Source organism: Macrotis lagotis, chromosome 6, assembly GCF_037893015.1.
Source record: "Macrotis lagotis isolate mMagLag1 chromosome 6, bilby.v1.9.chrom.fasta, whole genome shotgun sequence".
Classification (NCBI taxonomy): Eukaryota; Metazoa; Chordata; class Mammalia; order Peramelemorphia; family Peramelidae; genus Macrotis; species Macrotis lagotis.
This window is the reverse complement of record NC_133663.1, coordinates 8,440,837-8,454,387: the sequence shown is the minus strand read 5'-3', so window position 1 is coordinate 8,454,387 and position 13,551 is coordinate 8,440,837. Positions and strand designations below refer to the sequence as shown.

Sequence of the window (13,551 nt, the reverse complement as noted above, 5' to 3'; positions counted from 1 at the left end):
TAGCTAAGGGTGCAGAGGCAGAGTGGCTGTGCCAGCATGCCAGCCCAGATGGCCCTGGCAGGAGGCAACTTCTTTTCCTCTGGTCTAGGAATGGAAATTGGAGGTGTGTTCAAATGTGTGTGTCCATGTCATTGTGTATATGCCTGCACGGCCATAGTGCATGGACATAGTGTGGCTGTCTGTATGGGGGGGGGGGGGGATGTCAGTGGGCAGAGGGGCAGAATGGCAGAATGAGGTTGATGTTGACTTTCAAGTGTCCTGGACTTTGAATTCAATTTTCTTTAGACATTCTTCAGATTTTTTTTTCACTCAATCAATAGAGAAAGTTTTAAGATCTGGCCCCATGAGGACACACCTAGATGAACCAGTCCCTGCCCTCAGGATGTTTCTATATAACATGAGGCCAAGCAGTCCATGAGTCTTATTTAATCCCTGCCCAGGACAATTCTCTGCAGGGTCAAGGAAATATATAAACATAGACATAGACAGGATGAAGTGACTTGATCAAAGTCTCACAGCCAATAAGTGTCTGAGGCCAGGTTTGAACTCAAGCAGATGACTTTTTCTAACTCCAGGCCCAGCGTTCTGTCCACTGCCCCTAACCTATAGCCATAGGTACAATGCACATTTCCATAAGCAGGTTCTATGGAGGGCAGATGAGGAACCTTGGGAAGTAATTGCATTATTCGAATTCCCATACTCAAAGTTATAATTTTATGTAAAATATGATCATTGATTTCCGCCCAATGGGAATATGCAGTATGAATTGGAGGAATGAGAGCATTAGTGAGAATTGTTATTCACACTGATCAGTCCTTAGCTTATTGCAGAAGGGGCCAGACACATGTGTATTTGCATGGATATGAGGTAAAGCATGCATCTATAGCATAGTTTTATAATACATACATATATATATATATAGTACGGGACAGTTATATGTAGATTTGTGTGTAGGCCTATATACACACCTCTACATCTATTCATCCATCCATCCATCCATCCATAAACATAAAGGGAAGGAGAGAAGGAAGGAGATAGACAGAAAGACAGACAGTAAATAGATTGAGGGACCTGGAGTCAGGAAGATTCATCTTTCTGAGTTCAAATCCAGACTCAGACACTTACTACCTGTGTGGGAGTCATTGAACTGCTATCTTCCTCAGTTTTTTCCACTGTAAAATGGGTATCCTCCTAGTACTCCATAGGGTTGCTGTGGGGATCAACTGAGATATAAAGTCCCTAGCAGAGTCCCCACCCAGGGTAGGTGCTTGCTAGCTATTATTATAATAATGTTTGTCCTTCATTTTTGGAGAAGTTCATGACATCAGGGAGGTGATGCCATGGCAAGCAGAAGAATTGGATTTGAATGGGGGGGGGCAGGCCAAGTCACCAGTTTCATTTTCTCCTCCAGAACCATCAGGATCCAGTGGCCAGATAGGAATCAAAATGACTGGAGATGGCCCAGGATGCAAAGCAGTCAGGGTGAAGTGACTTGCCCATGGACACACAGCTAGGATGAGTTAAAGTGAATGAGGCCAGATTCAAATTCCTGTCCTCCTGACTCCTAGGCCACTGCATCATCTAGCTGCCTCATTAGCTCTTATTATAACATACCTATATATGCTTTTTTCTCATTGATTTTATTTCAATATAATTTGATCAATATTTCTAAAACACTACTAAGTGCTAAATTCTGGGAGTACAAAGGCACAGATGAAACAGATCTGTCCTCACAGAGACTGGCTTGTTTCGGTGGGGGAATCATAGTGTGTATGCAGAAGAATAAAGACAAGAAACGCCCAAGGCATTTTAGTTGGAGAGAATGCTGACATCTAGGAGGAGAGTCATGAAAAGTGATTTCCAAGAGATGGCCCAGATATGCCTTTTGTAAAGAAGATGAGAGTGCCTGTGCAAAGGTGTGGGATGGACTTTGATGCTAACCATGATATGGAGGTCTTTCCTCCATGGCTCCTTCTCCTATCCTGGCTCTCTCCTCCCTAGGACCACCCTGTCCATCTTTGCCCAATAGCTAAGCTCAGAGGTATTTATAGAGTGGAAAGTTGGTTTGTAAAGATGAGGAAGAGGAGAAGGAGGCTAAGACTGAAGGGTTGAGTTGGACTTGGTCATCAGTTGCATTATGGCTCCACCCACCATCTCTCTGTCTTCCCAGGTCAAAGATGGGTACTCCCTCAGTCCTCACTGTCCTGTGTTTGCTGCATTTGTCTTGGAAGGTGCTTAAGGGCAAGGCTTTGGTTCTATTCTTAGCTCTTGCACTTTGCCCAGTTTCTGAAACATAAGGCTTGATGTTGTTTTGGTCAAGGAGTCTACTTGCCCATGACGTAAAGTGTAGGAAGGCCATGTCGTCACAGAATCATGGGTCACCTGAGTGACATGGAGGATGGGGTGGGGGTTGTGGCGGGGGACTGAGGTGATCACCTGGAGGAAGTTTGGTAGATTGGAGACCCTGGGCCCTGCCGATGGCTGAGTCAGAGTGAGAGTGCTGAATGGGGATGTGACGATCTCAGTGGGTGCTGATGGATGTGATCTGCTTTCCAGTGCGGGGCAGCCTGACCCCTCCCCAATGTCACCCTGAATTTGGAAATAGCTTTGTCCGGGAGGTTTCCACTTACTGTGCGTTTTTTTAAAACCACAACATGCTTTCAGATGTAAATCTCTGTGATTTCACTCTCTGTCTTTGTCACAATTTGATGTTTGTGGGGTGATTAAAAAATGTTTCTGAAATGGAATTGATGTGTATCACCCAAATTTGCCCAGCTGCTTTCTAAGCCAGGCGGAGTTTCAGCCCTCATGATGGTTTGTCCTTCATTTTCGAAGAAGAAGACCCTGAGGTCAGGGAGGTGATGCCATGACAATCACTTGAATTGGATTTCAGTGTGGGGACACTGTACTAGGTCCCCAGCCTCACTTTCTCCTCCAGAGCCATCTGGGTCCAGTGGCCAGCTAGAAATCAAGTCAACGGGAGAGGGTCCTGGAGATGGAGCAGTTCGGGTTAAGTGTCTCGCCCAAGATCACATGACTAGGATGAGTCAAGTGTCTGAGGTTGGATACAAACTCCTGTCCTCTTGACTTCGAGGCCAGGGCTCTATCCAGTGCACCTAACTGCCCTAACTCTCCGGAAAGACATTAGGAAATTGTGTTAAGATACTTAAGCCCATTGAGTCAGCAAGGAGAGAGACAGACAGACAGACAGACAGACAGACAGACAGAGAGGACTCTAGAAAAGAAAAGTATGTTGGAGCTGGAATGGGCCTTGAGAATGATCTCTTCTGCTCATGTGACCATTAATTTCAATTGACTGACTGCCTCACATTCAGGACCCTCTCTAGTTGTCCTGATTCCTATCTAACCACTGGACCCAGGGACTCTGGAGGAGAAAGTGAGGCTGGGGACCTAGCACAGCCCCCTCACTCCAGTCCAGTTCATGGGCTTGTCCTGGCCTCACCTCCCTGAAGTTATGATCCACTCAACAATAGGAGAAATAACAGGCCCAGAGTAGCCCGTGACTAGTTGAGGGTCACACAGGCAGTGGCTGGCACAGCTGCCACTGGCACACAAGCCTCCCACCTGTTAAACATCTAGAACATGAGTCTTGCTCTGGTCTACTTTGGAAATCATTGCTAGCATTCTAGTTGGCCATCCATTCACACAGTCCTGATCCTCCAGGTCAAAACTATCTTCCTGGGGGTGGTCTGCTCATATTAGAATGCAGGCCTGTAGGACTGGTGTACTTTTCTGTCTCTGTGCCCCAGACTGGCATGGTGCCTAAAACAATAAGCACTTAATGAAAGCTTTGTTTAGAATCAGTTCATTCATTTACTCATTCCAGAGGTGGGCCTCTTCTCTGCTTGACCCTCAAGGTTCAAGCAGAAAGCGAATCAATCTGGTTGGCTCCCAAGCCAACTTGCCCATGCCTGTGCCTGCAAACCCAGAAGAGGCCTCAGAAATCATAGTATCCTACTGCCCTCATCTTGAAGACCAGGAACCTGAGGCCTAGGGGATTCAGAGACTTGTCTCTAACCTGAGCATTAGGAAAGTAGCCTCTCATTTCCTCAGTGAGAGCACAGCATGTTTCCTGACCAACCACCTATAAAATCTGCCAACCACGAAGCCATGATGGTATCTGGCCTTGTTTGTGGACGTGGACCTGCTTGCCCCTATCACCCTGCAGATAACTTAGTCTCTATCTGAATTCTCCACTTAGGAAGCCATTCAGGTCATCTTGTGAATGGCCAGGCCGGTTGCTGGAAGAAAGGAAGTGGGTGAAGTGGAAGGTGGAAGGGAGGTTCTTCAGTTTTTTTTTGGGGGGGGGGCTCTCCCCATCCCCAACTATCCCATAATCATCTCTTCTCATCATTGAACCTCAAACAGCAGACCAAAGGACCCAGGGTTGTCAATGTTCCAAAGTATCCAGAGATTCCTGGAATGCTTAGGCATTCTGGCCGGTCATCACTGTCCATGTCTAGAAGGCTGGAGCCTCTTCAGAGCCCTTTCCAGGAGGCCGGCCGGGGCGGTGTGACTGTTACCCTGCTTCTATCCAGAAATTAATTGATTGCACAAGACTGGAAACTTTGCTCCCGTCTGATGAATCGTTCAGGAAGTTGCGAATGAGTGAGAACAGAACTTTGAATCAACAGGCTCTCTAAATCACATGCAGAGAGGCACACGCTCAAAGACCTCCAGTCACTTCTCACCCATCAAGCAGAATGGAAAAGGGAGATGTTGGAAATGAATGGATTTCCTTTATTAAAAACTACTCCCCCACTATGCCCCCCCACCCCCACCACACACAAACACACACTTCAGGCTTCTCTCTAACCTTGGCTTCATGACTGAATGGTTCACACATTCTGGCTTCTCAGTGCTCCCCTCAGATTGCCCAAGAATGCACCCCTTGACTCATTGGGGGGGGGGGGCTTCATGCCAGAGTCTAATCCCACATCTCATAGCGATCCCTATTTATTGATATAATTTAACATGGAGAGCTTAAGGCCATCACCTTCAATTCCATTTCTAATGCTCTAATACAGAGGTTCTCAGACTTTCTGGTCTCAGGGTAGCTTTACACTCTTAAAAATTGTGTAGTTACCCCCCACACACACATACAAACATTCACTTATGTAGGTCATCTTTAACAGATTAGAAATAAAATCATCTTACTATTATTTGAAAATGGTCTTGATATTCTAGGTGCTCTTAAAGGGTCTCATGGACCCCGAGGGATCCCCAGAGAACACTAGGAGAAACTACTGCTCTAAAACAAAGTGTTAATAAGACTTTGGGCCGCTGTGTATGCAGATGTCCATGGGAACCATTGAGATGGGGTAGTCTGCTTCTCTCCATATTGACTAGGTCCAGGATGCTGGTTTCTGCATTAATTCTTTTTTTTTCTTTTCTTTTTAAGCAGGTCTTTATTTAGAATATTCATCAGTCACTAATCATTTATTACTATATACCATTCAGGCTCTAGAATGAAATAGAAGTTTTCAGGGGAAAGCAGATAACCAAACTTTTAAAACTGGGTTTCTTAGCTCTGCAGTGTCAAACAAGTAGACTGTCATTCTGGAAAATAAGACCTTGATTTTAGACCTTAAAGGCTTCTTCAGAGATCATCTACTCTGATCCCTTCCATTTTTAATATGAGGAACCTGAGGCCCATCAACGTTAAGTAATGCCTTCCTCCTCAGCTGAAGCATAATAGAGTTTGCCCCAACCCCTTATTTTCATTCCTTGTCTCCGTTTCAAGTGTGCTCCTTGTAAGCAACATATAGTTAGATTCTCGGTTTGAATCCTTTCTATCTGATTCTATTTCATAAGTAAGTTCATCTCATTCACATTTGCAGTTATGATTACTGTATTTTTATCTCCATCTGATTTTTTTTCTGTTTATTCTTCTCTTTCTCCTTGTCTATCATGCCCTTCTTCAAATGTATGCTTTGCTATTGACCACTGAAATTTTTAATCTGCCCTCCCTTTATCAGCCTTCCCTTCAGTTCTCTCCTTCTCCCTTTTCTCTGTGGGGTAAGATAAATTCCTGTATCCAACTGAGTTTGTTTGTTTTTCCCCTCTTTGGGTCAGTTCTGATGAAAATAAGGTATAAGCATTACCCATCCCCCTTTCCTCCTCCATTATAAAAACTCTTCCTTTCACATCTCTTTTATGTGAGATACTTTTTCCCATTCTCCTTTTTCCTTCTTCCAGTGCATCCTTCTTTTTCCTTATTTTAAGTATTTTTAAATCATCTCATATTCATATCCTCTATCTTTGTATACATCTTCGATCTGCCTTTATACTGATAAAATTCTTAGGAGTTATAATTAACATCTTTTTAAAAATTTGTATTTATTTAAGGCAATGAGTTTAAGAGTGACTTGTCCAAGGTCACACAGTGAGGCAATCATATTAAGTGTCTAAGGCCGGATTTGAACTCAGGTCCTCCTGACTCCAGGGCCGGTGCTCTATCACTGTGCCATCTAGCTGTCCTTACAATTAACATCTTCCCATATAGGAATATAAACTTTTGCCTTTACTGAGTCCCTTATGATTTCTCTTTCCTGTTTATCTTTTCATGCTTCTCCTTAGATTTGTATTTAAAATTCAGATTTTCTATTCATCACTAGTTTCTTCACCAGGAATACTCTTTAAGTTCTCAATTTCATTAATTATCCATTTTTCCTTTTCAAGGATTATACTCAATTTTTCTAGGTAGGTCACTCTTGGTTGTAATCCTAACTCCTTTGCCCTCTGGAATATCATACTCCAAAATGTATTTAATAGTCATCTCTGAAATATGAATTAAAAGAAGTTTTTCTTCATAAACTGGGTCCCTTTTGCTTTTAGTAAGGCTCCATCTCACCTGGCAAAGCCAGCAAACAGTAATATCAAGGCTTTTCTATTTAAGCACCAACGTGAATGTTGGTTCGCTTCCTTCTGCAGGATAGATTTCAAGAATTGGTCAACAGAGCACATTATGGACTTCTGGGACTGCCATCTTTTGGCTGCTGCCAACCTAACCTGGTGATGAGGTTCTGCAAACTTAACCCGGCTCATCGACAGGGGAAGGATACCTAGTCCTTCAGTCTTAGGCTTTGGGCTTTCACCGCAATTACTTTGGTTTGTGATCCTAGCTCTACCTCGAGAAGACCATAGCCAACTCTGCTTGCAGGGAGATATGTTGGAAGTGCTCAAAGGTTAAGGATGAATGGCAATATCTGTGAGAAAATATTCTTCCAAGAAAAATCTTTTCTTCTTTTCTGAGAGGAGAGAAGGAGGCCTATGTGGTTTTCTCAGGTGGCTTTGTCACTAGGTTTCTTGTTTCAATATATAACAGTAGATTTTTATCCTGTAGCCATTTGAATAAGTGTCTTAAAATTCACAGAATCATGGCATTTGAATGGAACTCACTAAGGTTTCTTTTTCCTGTTTTCAGTTGTCAAAAATCTATATCTTAAATCAGAAGTTCTTAATACTTGTTTTGTGTGTGTGTGTGTGTGTGTGTGTGTGTGTGTGAACAACTAGTGGAGCCTTTAACCCCTCCCCCTATTTAAAAGAATAATGTTCTTAAATGCATAGCATAAAATTCATAGCATTGCCAATTGCATTAAAATAAGCTATCATTATATTTTTTGAAAAGTCAGAGACTTAGCTTAAGAACTGCTGCTTTAGAAAATAGTCAGAATTCCCATAAATAGTCTTAGAGGACAAACTATTTTATCAATTAATCAATCAACAAGTCTTTATTAAATGACTACGATGTGACCGACACTGTGGTAGACTCTGGATAGGGTAAATGGTTATTGAATAACTAAGAAAAGAAGTGTTGGTCCAAAAGTGTCTTTAAAAGGAATAGTTTGTATCAAAATAACCCTGTTTATAACTTGGACAGTGTTTCTAAACTGGTGAATCAGTTGATTATAGCCAAGCTTTTGCTATATTTTGTATGCTGTCCCTATAGACAAGATGGAGAGATATGAGTTGGAAGCTAGGTCCTTAGGTGGATGTTATAGGGGTCAGATGACTAAAGGATGTTCATGGTCAATAATTGTCCACTTTTAACTTGGGAAGGCACCTGTAGAGAAGTACCCTGGTCACCTGTGTTTGTTCCTGGCTGTTTAATGTTTTACCAGTGAGTTGGAAAAAGCCATAGATTCTAACTACTTCATGAGGGCCTCCTAAGTTAGCAAATGCTTTTGTCATTCATGGATTTGTTCATTGTTGGGATGCTTCTCAAAGTTGTACCTGACATAGGGCCAGGATAGAGCAGGGATTCAGAAACAGTTTCCAATGGCCTAAACTTGAAATAAACCAAATAAATCCAGTTAGCAAAGGGAGCATACCACTATTGGGAGTATGTGGGAGAACGCTGTAGTGGGGCAGACAGGACCTGAAGCAATTAGTTGAAATGGAATGGTGTTAAATGTAAAATCTCACTTTTTTAAAGTCACATTTGTAGTTAATAATATGGGGAAGTTGTATTTTCAGAGCCTTTTGGAGAAGTAGACCTGTGGGTTTTAGTGCACTTCAGTTCAATATGAGTCATGATGCAGCAGCCAAATAGAAACTTGATCACTCTCGGGCTTCATGAGAGGAGCTCTGAGGTCCTCAAGGATGGGGAATAGGATCCTTGTCCTCTTTCTCCAGAATCAGAAGCCCTGGCATCTGGAGACCTCTGTGGGGATGAACTCCAGGGCCTTAGAGGCCCTCCACCCTCTAAGATTCCATGATGCTCAGAGGCCCCTCTCTCTTTCAGAGTCTTTGAGCTGAGTTTTTCAATGAGTGGTTCCATGCTTGAGTTGATGGGCATGTTTCATATCTACCAGATGAGTCATGGCCTTTCCATATCATCGCATCATTTTTTAAAATTTATTTTTATTAAAGATATTATTTGAGTTTTACAATTCCCCCCCCAATCTTGCTTCCCTCCCCCCACCCCACAGAAAGCACTCTGTCAGTCTTTACTTTGTTTCCACATCGCATCATTTCTGATGCCTGCTTAAGTTCTCCAACATAGGAAAGAGCTACTTTAGGTCTTCCACTCAGTCTTTATATTGATGTCAACCGCTGTCATCCTCCGACTGTGTGTCTAGTTTCATATCTTCTCTCTGAATGTTTTCCCACTTCTTACTCATCCAGGTAAACATTTTGTTTTTCATGTCACTTCTTTTGAGTAGATCGTTGATGGCAATGTGCTACCTACTTATTCCCACCACACACCTTTTCTTTGTCCTAAGATTTTAATATCTTTGGTCATTAGGGTATTCGATTCTTTGACATTCTGCAATATCATTGTGGGAATCTTAGTGTCAAAAAGATGATTTCTTACAAAGAAAACAATCCCTGTGGAATAAATTTGGCAATATCCTTTCTAAATGCATTAGTTGCCAAAGGTTTTTCCATACAAACAGGAAGCAACATTTGGGGAATGAAAATAATTGTGTATTTTCTGCCTTTGTTTTTTACAAGCTGAAAGATACTGACAATTTTGATGTTTGAAATTCATTCTTTTTTCCCTCCCAATTTTCCTTGAAATGTCAGTGTTGCATTGGGAGAAGCAGAGGCTGGATTCCCAGAGGAGAACCTGGTATTGGGTTTGTTTTTTTAGGTTGAAGATGAAGCAGACATTGTGCTACTAAAGTGATAAAAGTTTCCCTCACCGTGAGGAACTTTGCACCTACTGAAATGAAATATGAACCTGAGAATCCTCATCCCTTGCCTCTGGCTCTCTCCCAGTGTTTTTATAACTAAAAGCATGAGATCTGTTGATATGGCTGAGTGGGTTTCATGATGTCAGGACAAACTTCCTGTTCCTCAGTTGTCCCTCAGTGGAATAGATCTTCCAGGGAAGTACTGGTCTGCCCCCTGACTCTAGTTGACTGTTTGGGTCAGGACTGGATCCGTCTCCCTGGTGGCTGAGGTCCCTCCTGGCATCGCTTCTGTGCAGTCTATATTTCATGCTCCTGAAGATGGGCTTCTAGAACACCAAGACCTACCTAGCCTTATGTTTATTTTCCCATGACCAGTCTGAATGATGAAATACTTCTTATTATTCCTCCCATCATCATGATTTTATCTAAGACAGAGAAAAAGGAAATGAGTAACACAAACTCAAATGGAGAAATTGTGGCTGGGAGAGTTTTTGACCCCCCCCACTCCAACCCCACCGCATTGCCATCCTTATTTCTTTAGATGCTCTTTGAATTTCAATAAAAGGCTAATCTAGAGAAATAGGGTAAAGTTTGTACATAATATGGCCCTTCTTCTCTGACCTGATCCCATATAACCACCATCAAGTGGAGAGTGGTTTGAGTATTGACTAACTCAGCTAACGAGGATGGTTTAAGGAGAACAGAGGGATTTTCGTTTATTTATTTTGTTTCTTTTGTTTTTACCCAGATAGCATCCAAACTAAAAACCACAAAAACAATAAAAAAACTTTTCTTAAAACACAGTAAAGGAACCCATAATGGTTCTAAAGTTCATCCAGTCCTGTCTCCTCATTTTATAGAAGAAAATCCTGAGGTCAGAGAGGTAAAACCACATGCCTAGCAACACACAGGTCTCCACCAAAAGGAAAATGAAACCCCAAGTTATCAGACTTTAAGAGTCAGATAACTTTCTCTTCTCTTGTAAATTCAACAGTAGATGACTAAGCCCCTACTGTGTGTCAGACCCTGCATGCACAAGGTAAGGAACCAAACCAGCTGTGTCCTCACATTGTTGGGGGATGATGGAGCATCTAGGGCAGCCAAGTGATGCCTTAGCCTATAGAATGCCTGGCCAGGGGTCAAGAAGCCAGGCCTCAGACACTTCTAACTGGGTGACCCTAGGCAAGCTACTTTGTGTTGTAGTCTATCTATAAAATGACTTCACAAAGGATGTGGTAAACCATTCCAGGATCTCTTCCAAGAAACCCCTACAATGGGATCAAAAAGGTTGGGCATGACTGACAATGACTCAAATGACTGAAGGATCAGGAATCATAGGGGACCAGGAGAACAGCCTCGTGTAGGCTCCTGGTGGGTCAGGAGTGCCCCTGCCAGGGAGAGTGGTGAGGAAGGAGAGTGGGGCAGGCCCCTAGGCAGCTCCAAAGCACTGGAGACAAGTACAGCCCTTGTGGCTATTCTGGTCTCAGACTCCTGATTTTTCCTGCCACATTGCAGTTTCTGGTCCCCTCTAGACCACACATGTGTGGCTATCGGTCATGATGCTCCCATTCCTGCTACTCCCCTTTAATGGGTCTGACCTCAATTTCCCTTATTGTGCCTTTGGATGTTTTGCTTTGTGTTGTTTGGTTTGGCTTGTTTCTGGAAGACAGTGTTTAGTTTTGTTTGGGGTGGTTACTCGAGGATTTTTTTCTTTTTTTTGAACTTTCTAAATTAATGAGATAGTTGCTTTTCTCCTAGCCTCATGGCAAGGTTTTCTGTTTGTTTGGTTGCCAGTGTTTGTGAAACAGTTGGAACTCCTTCGAGGAAAGGTGCTACGTAAAGACCAAGGAAATTATAAATAAGAAAAGCCCCAGGAGCCACTTTAGAAGTGTCCTGGGGACTTTGAAGCTAAATTGCCTTCAGGACTTAAGTATAAAAGATTTTTGTTCCAAAAAAGTTTGTGTTTCTACATATGTATTTGATATGTCTGTGTTACATATAAATATTATCTTTTCAAACACACACATCATTATGTAGGTACATTTTTATGTCACCTTTAATTCTCAATAGACTTCTTTTTTCCTCTATCAGAAAACCATGTATGAAATAAAAATCTAGGGAAAAAAACAGTTCAGCAAAGCTGAAAAACTGGTCACAGAAATCTGACAGTATCTGCAATATTCCATACTCAAAGTCCCCCACCCCTGCAAAGAAGGCTGGGGAAAGTCCATTCTTCTCTCTCTTCTCTGGGGTTGGCTCTGATTGGTAGGATTCCACAAAGTTCTTCCTATTTACATGTCCACTGCCATGGCCATTTTGTGTATTATTTTCCTGTTTTTGCTTAGTTTTTGCCTTAGTTCTCATCCATCCTCTGAAGCTTTCAACCAAGCCACACATGCATTGAAGTTATTTGAATGAAAGACATCATCTCTCAGTTTCACACAAGTGCAACAACTGTGTTTCTTACCATTTCAGAGCCTCCATTTTACTTTCTGTAAAATGGGGACCATGCCAGCCATCCCTACTTTGGACCCCTGCTAGATGTTGTCAGAAGCTTCACATGACTTTCCCCACTGTCGCTTGCTGGTTCTCTTGTGTTTGTGCCAACCTGTGTGAGCCTAAGCAAAGTGATGTGACTCAGTTTCCTCATCTGTAAAATAATCCCCTCCTTTTTAGTTGGTCATTGTTGGCCTCTGGGTCTCTTTCTAGCTCCAAATTCCTCATCCCTGTTTTATGAGTGACTAGGCCAAGGCTTAAAGGTCACCATCAGAAGAATGATTTGATTCTGAGTCTCTCCTAACATCAAACTTGGCCAGCTCTCTTTCCACTCCCCATCATTTTCTGGAAATATAATACATCTACCCTCCTGTGGGCCCAGCTCCACCTCTCCTTCTCTTTGCTTGGTATTCTTCTTGGGTCCCGTTCCCTCTTTTCAATGTAAATAAACTTCGAAGAATTGAACCTCCCTCTTGAAGAAGGAGGAGAGCATTGACCCTCACTTCTAGATCCCTAGACCAGTCCAGGTTTCTGGCCCTCTGTGAGGCCAGTTGAGGCCCAGGAAGGGCACTGGAGGATGTCTTTGGGTAGGTGTCTCTGGAGAGGGCTGGTTGGGTTACACTCCAACAGTATTTCCCAAACCCCTGTGCCTCCGCTGGCCAAAATAGAATCGTATCTGTCAACAGGGAGCTAACCTTCTCAAACTGTATGTGGCTAGGAAACATGGTGGTCCATAGACATGATATCAGGGCTGAAGAGAAGGGCTTAATCCATAGGATGATCAGCCCAACGTGTCCCTGGAATCAAGACCCCTGTTCACAAGTCCCAGGAGTGTCTCTTCCGCCGATAGGGTCTTTTACCTTAAACATCTCTGTACAAGTCCAGCCTCTCCTGCTTCATGGTGGCCATGAATGCCTTAGCATCTGGCAGCCCAGGTCAGATGAGAAGCACCATCTCCTGTCCATGAGACACGCTGGGTTTTCACAGGCTCTTCTGGAAAGTCAGGTTTCCCTTTTTCTGTATATTGGTGGATCTACACGTGTTAATTTGTTGAGCATGGAATATGGACATCCTCTGGAACCTCCTTGGAATTGAGGCATCCTTATGGTGTCTGGCCTTTTGTTTATTGAGCTCATTTATTGATTCCTTTTATTTACTGTGTATCATGTCATCAATCTTACCTAATATTTTACTGTCTTTCCTTGTAATGAGTTTATACAAGTGTGTCTCAGTATTCCAGGAACTTCGATTTCCTCACTGTGGATCTGGGCTCCAGTAGCATGGGCTCTCCTTCATCACAGCATAGCAAATACTCTTAGAGATCTGCCACCTGAGCACTGCATCTCCCTGGGACCAGTCAGCAGCACTCTGTTAAACTTCCCTAGGTTGGTTT

The 13,551-nt window shown here is 42.9% G+C and overlaps 1 protein-coding gene across 3 annotated transcripts in view; it reads left to right on the top strand.

Moving 5' to 3' along the window:
• The window catches only part of LPP (LIM domain containing preferred translocation partner in lipoma), a 346,149-nt gene that overhangs the window by 176,962 nt on the left and 155,636 nt on the right, over positions 1-13,551 (top strand). The window lies entirely within an intron of this gene.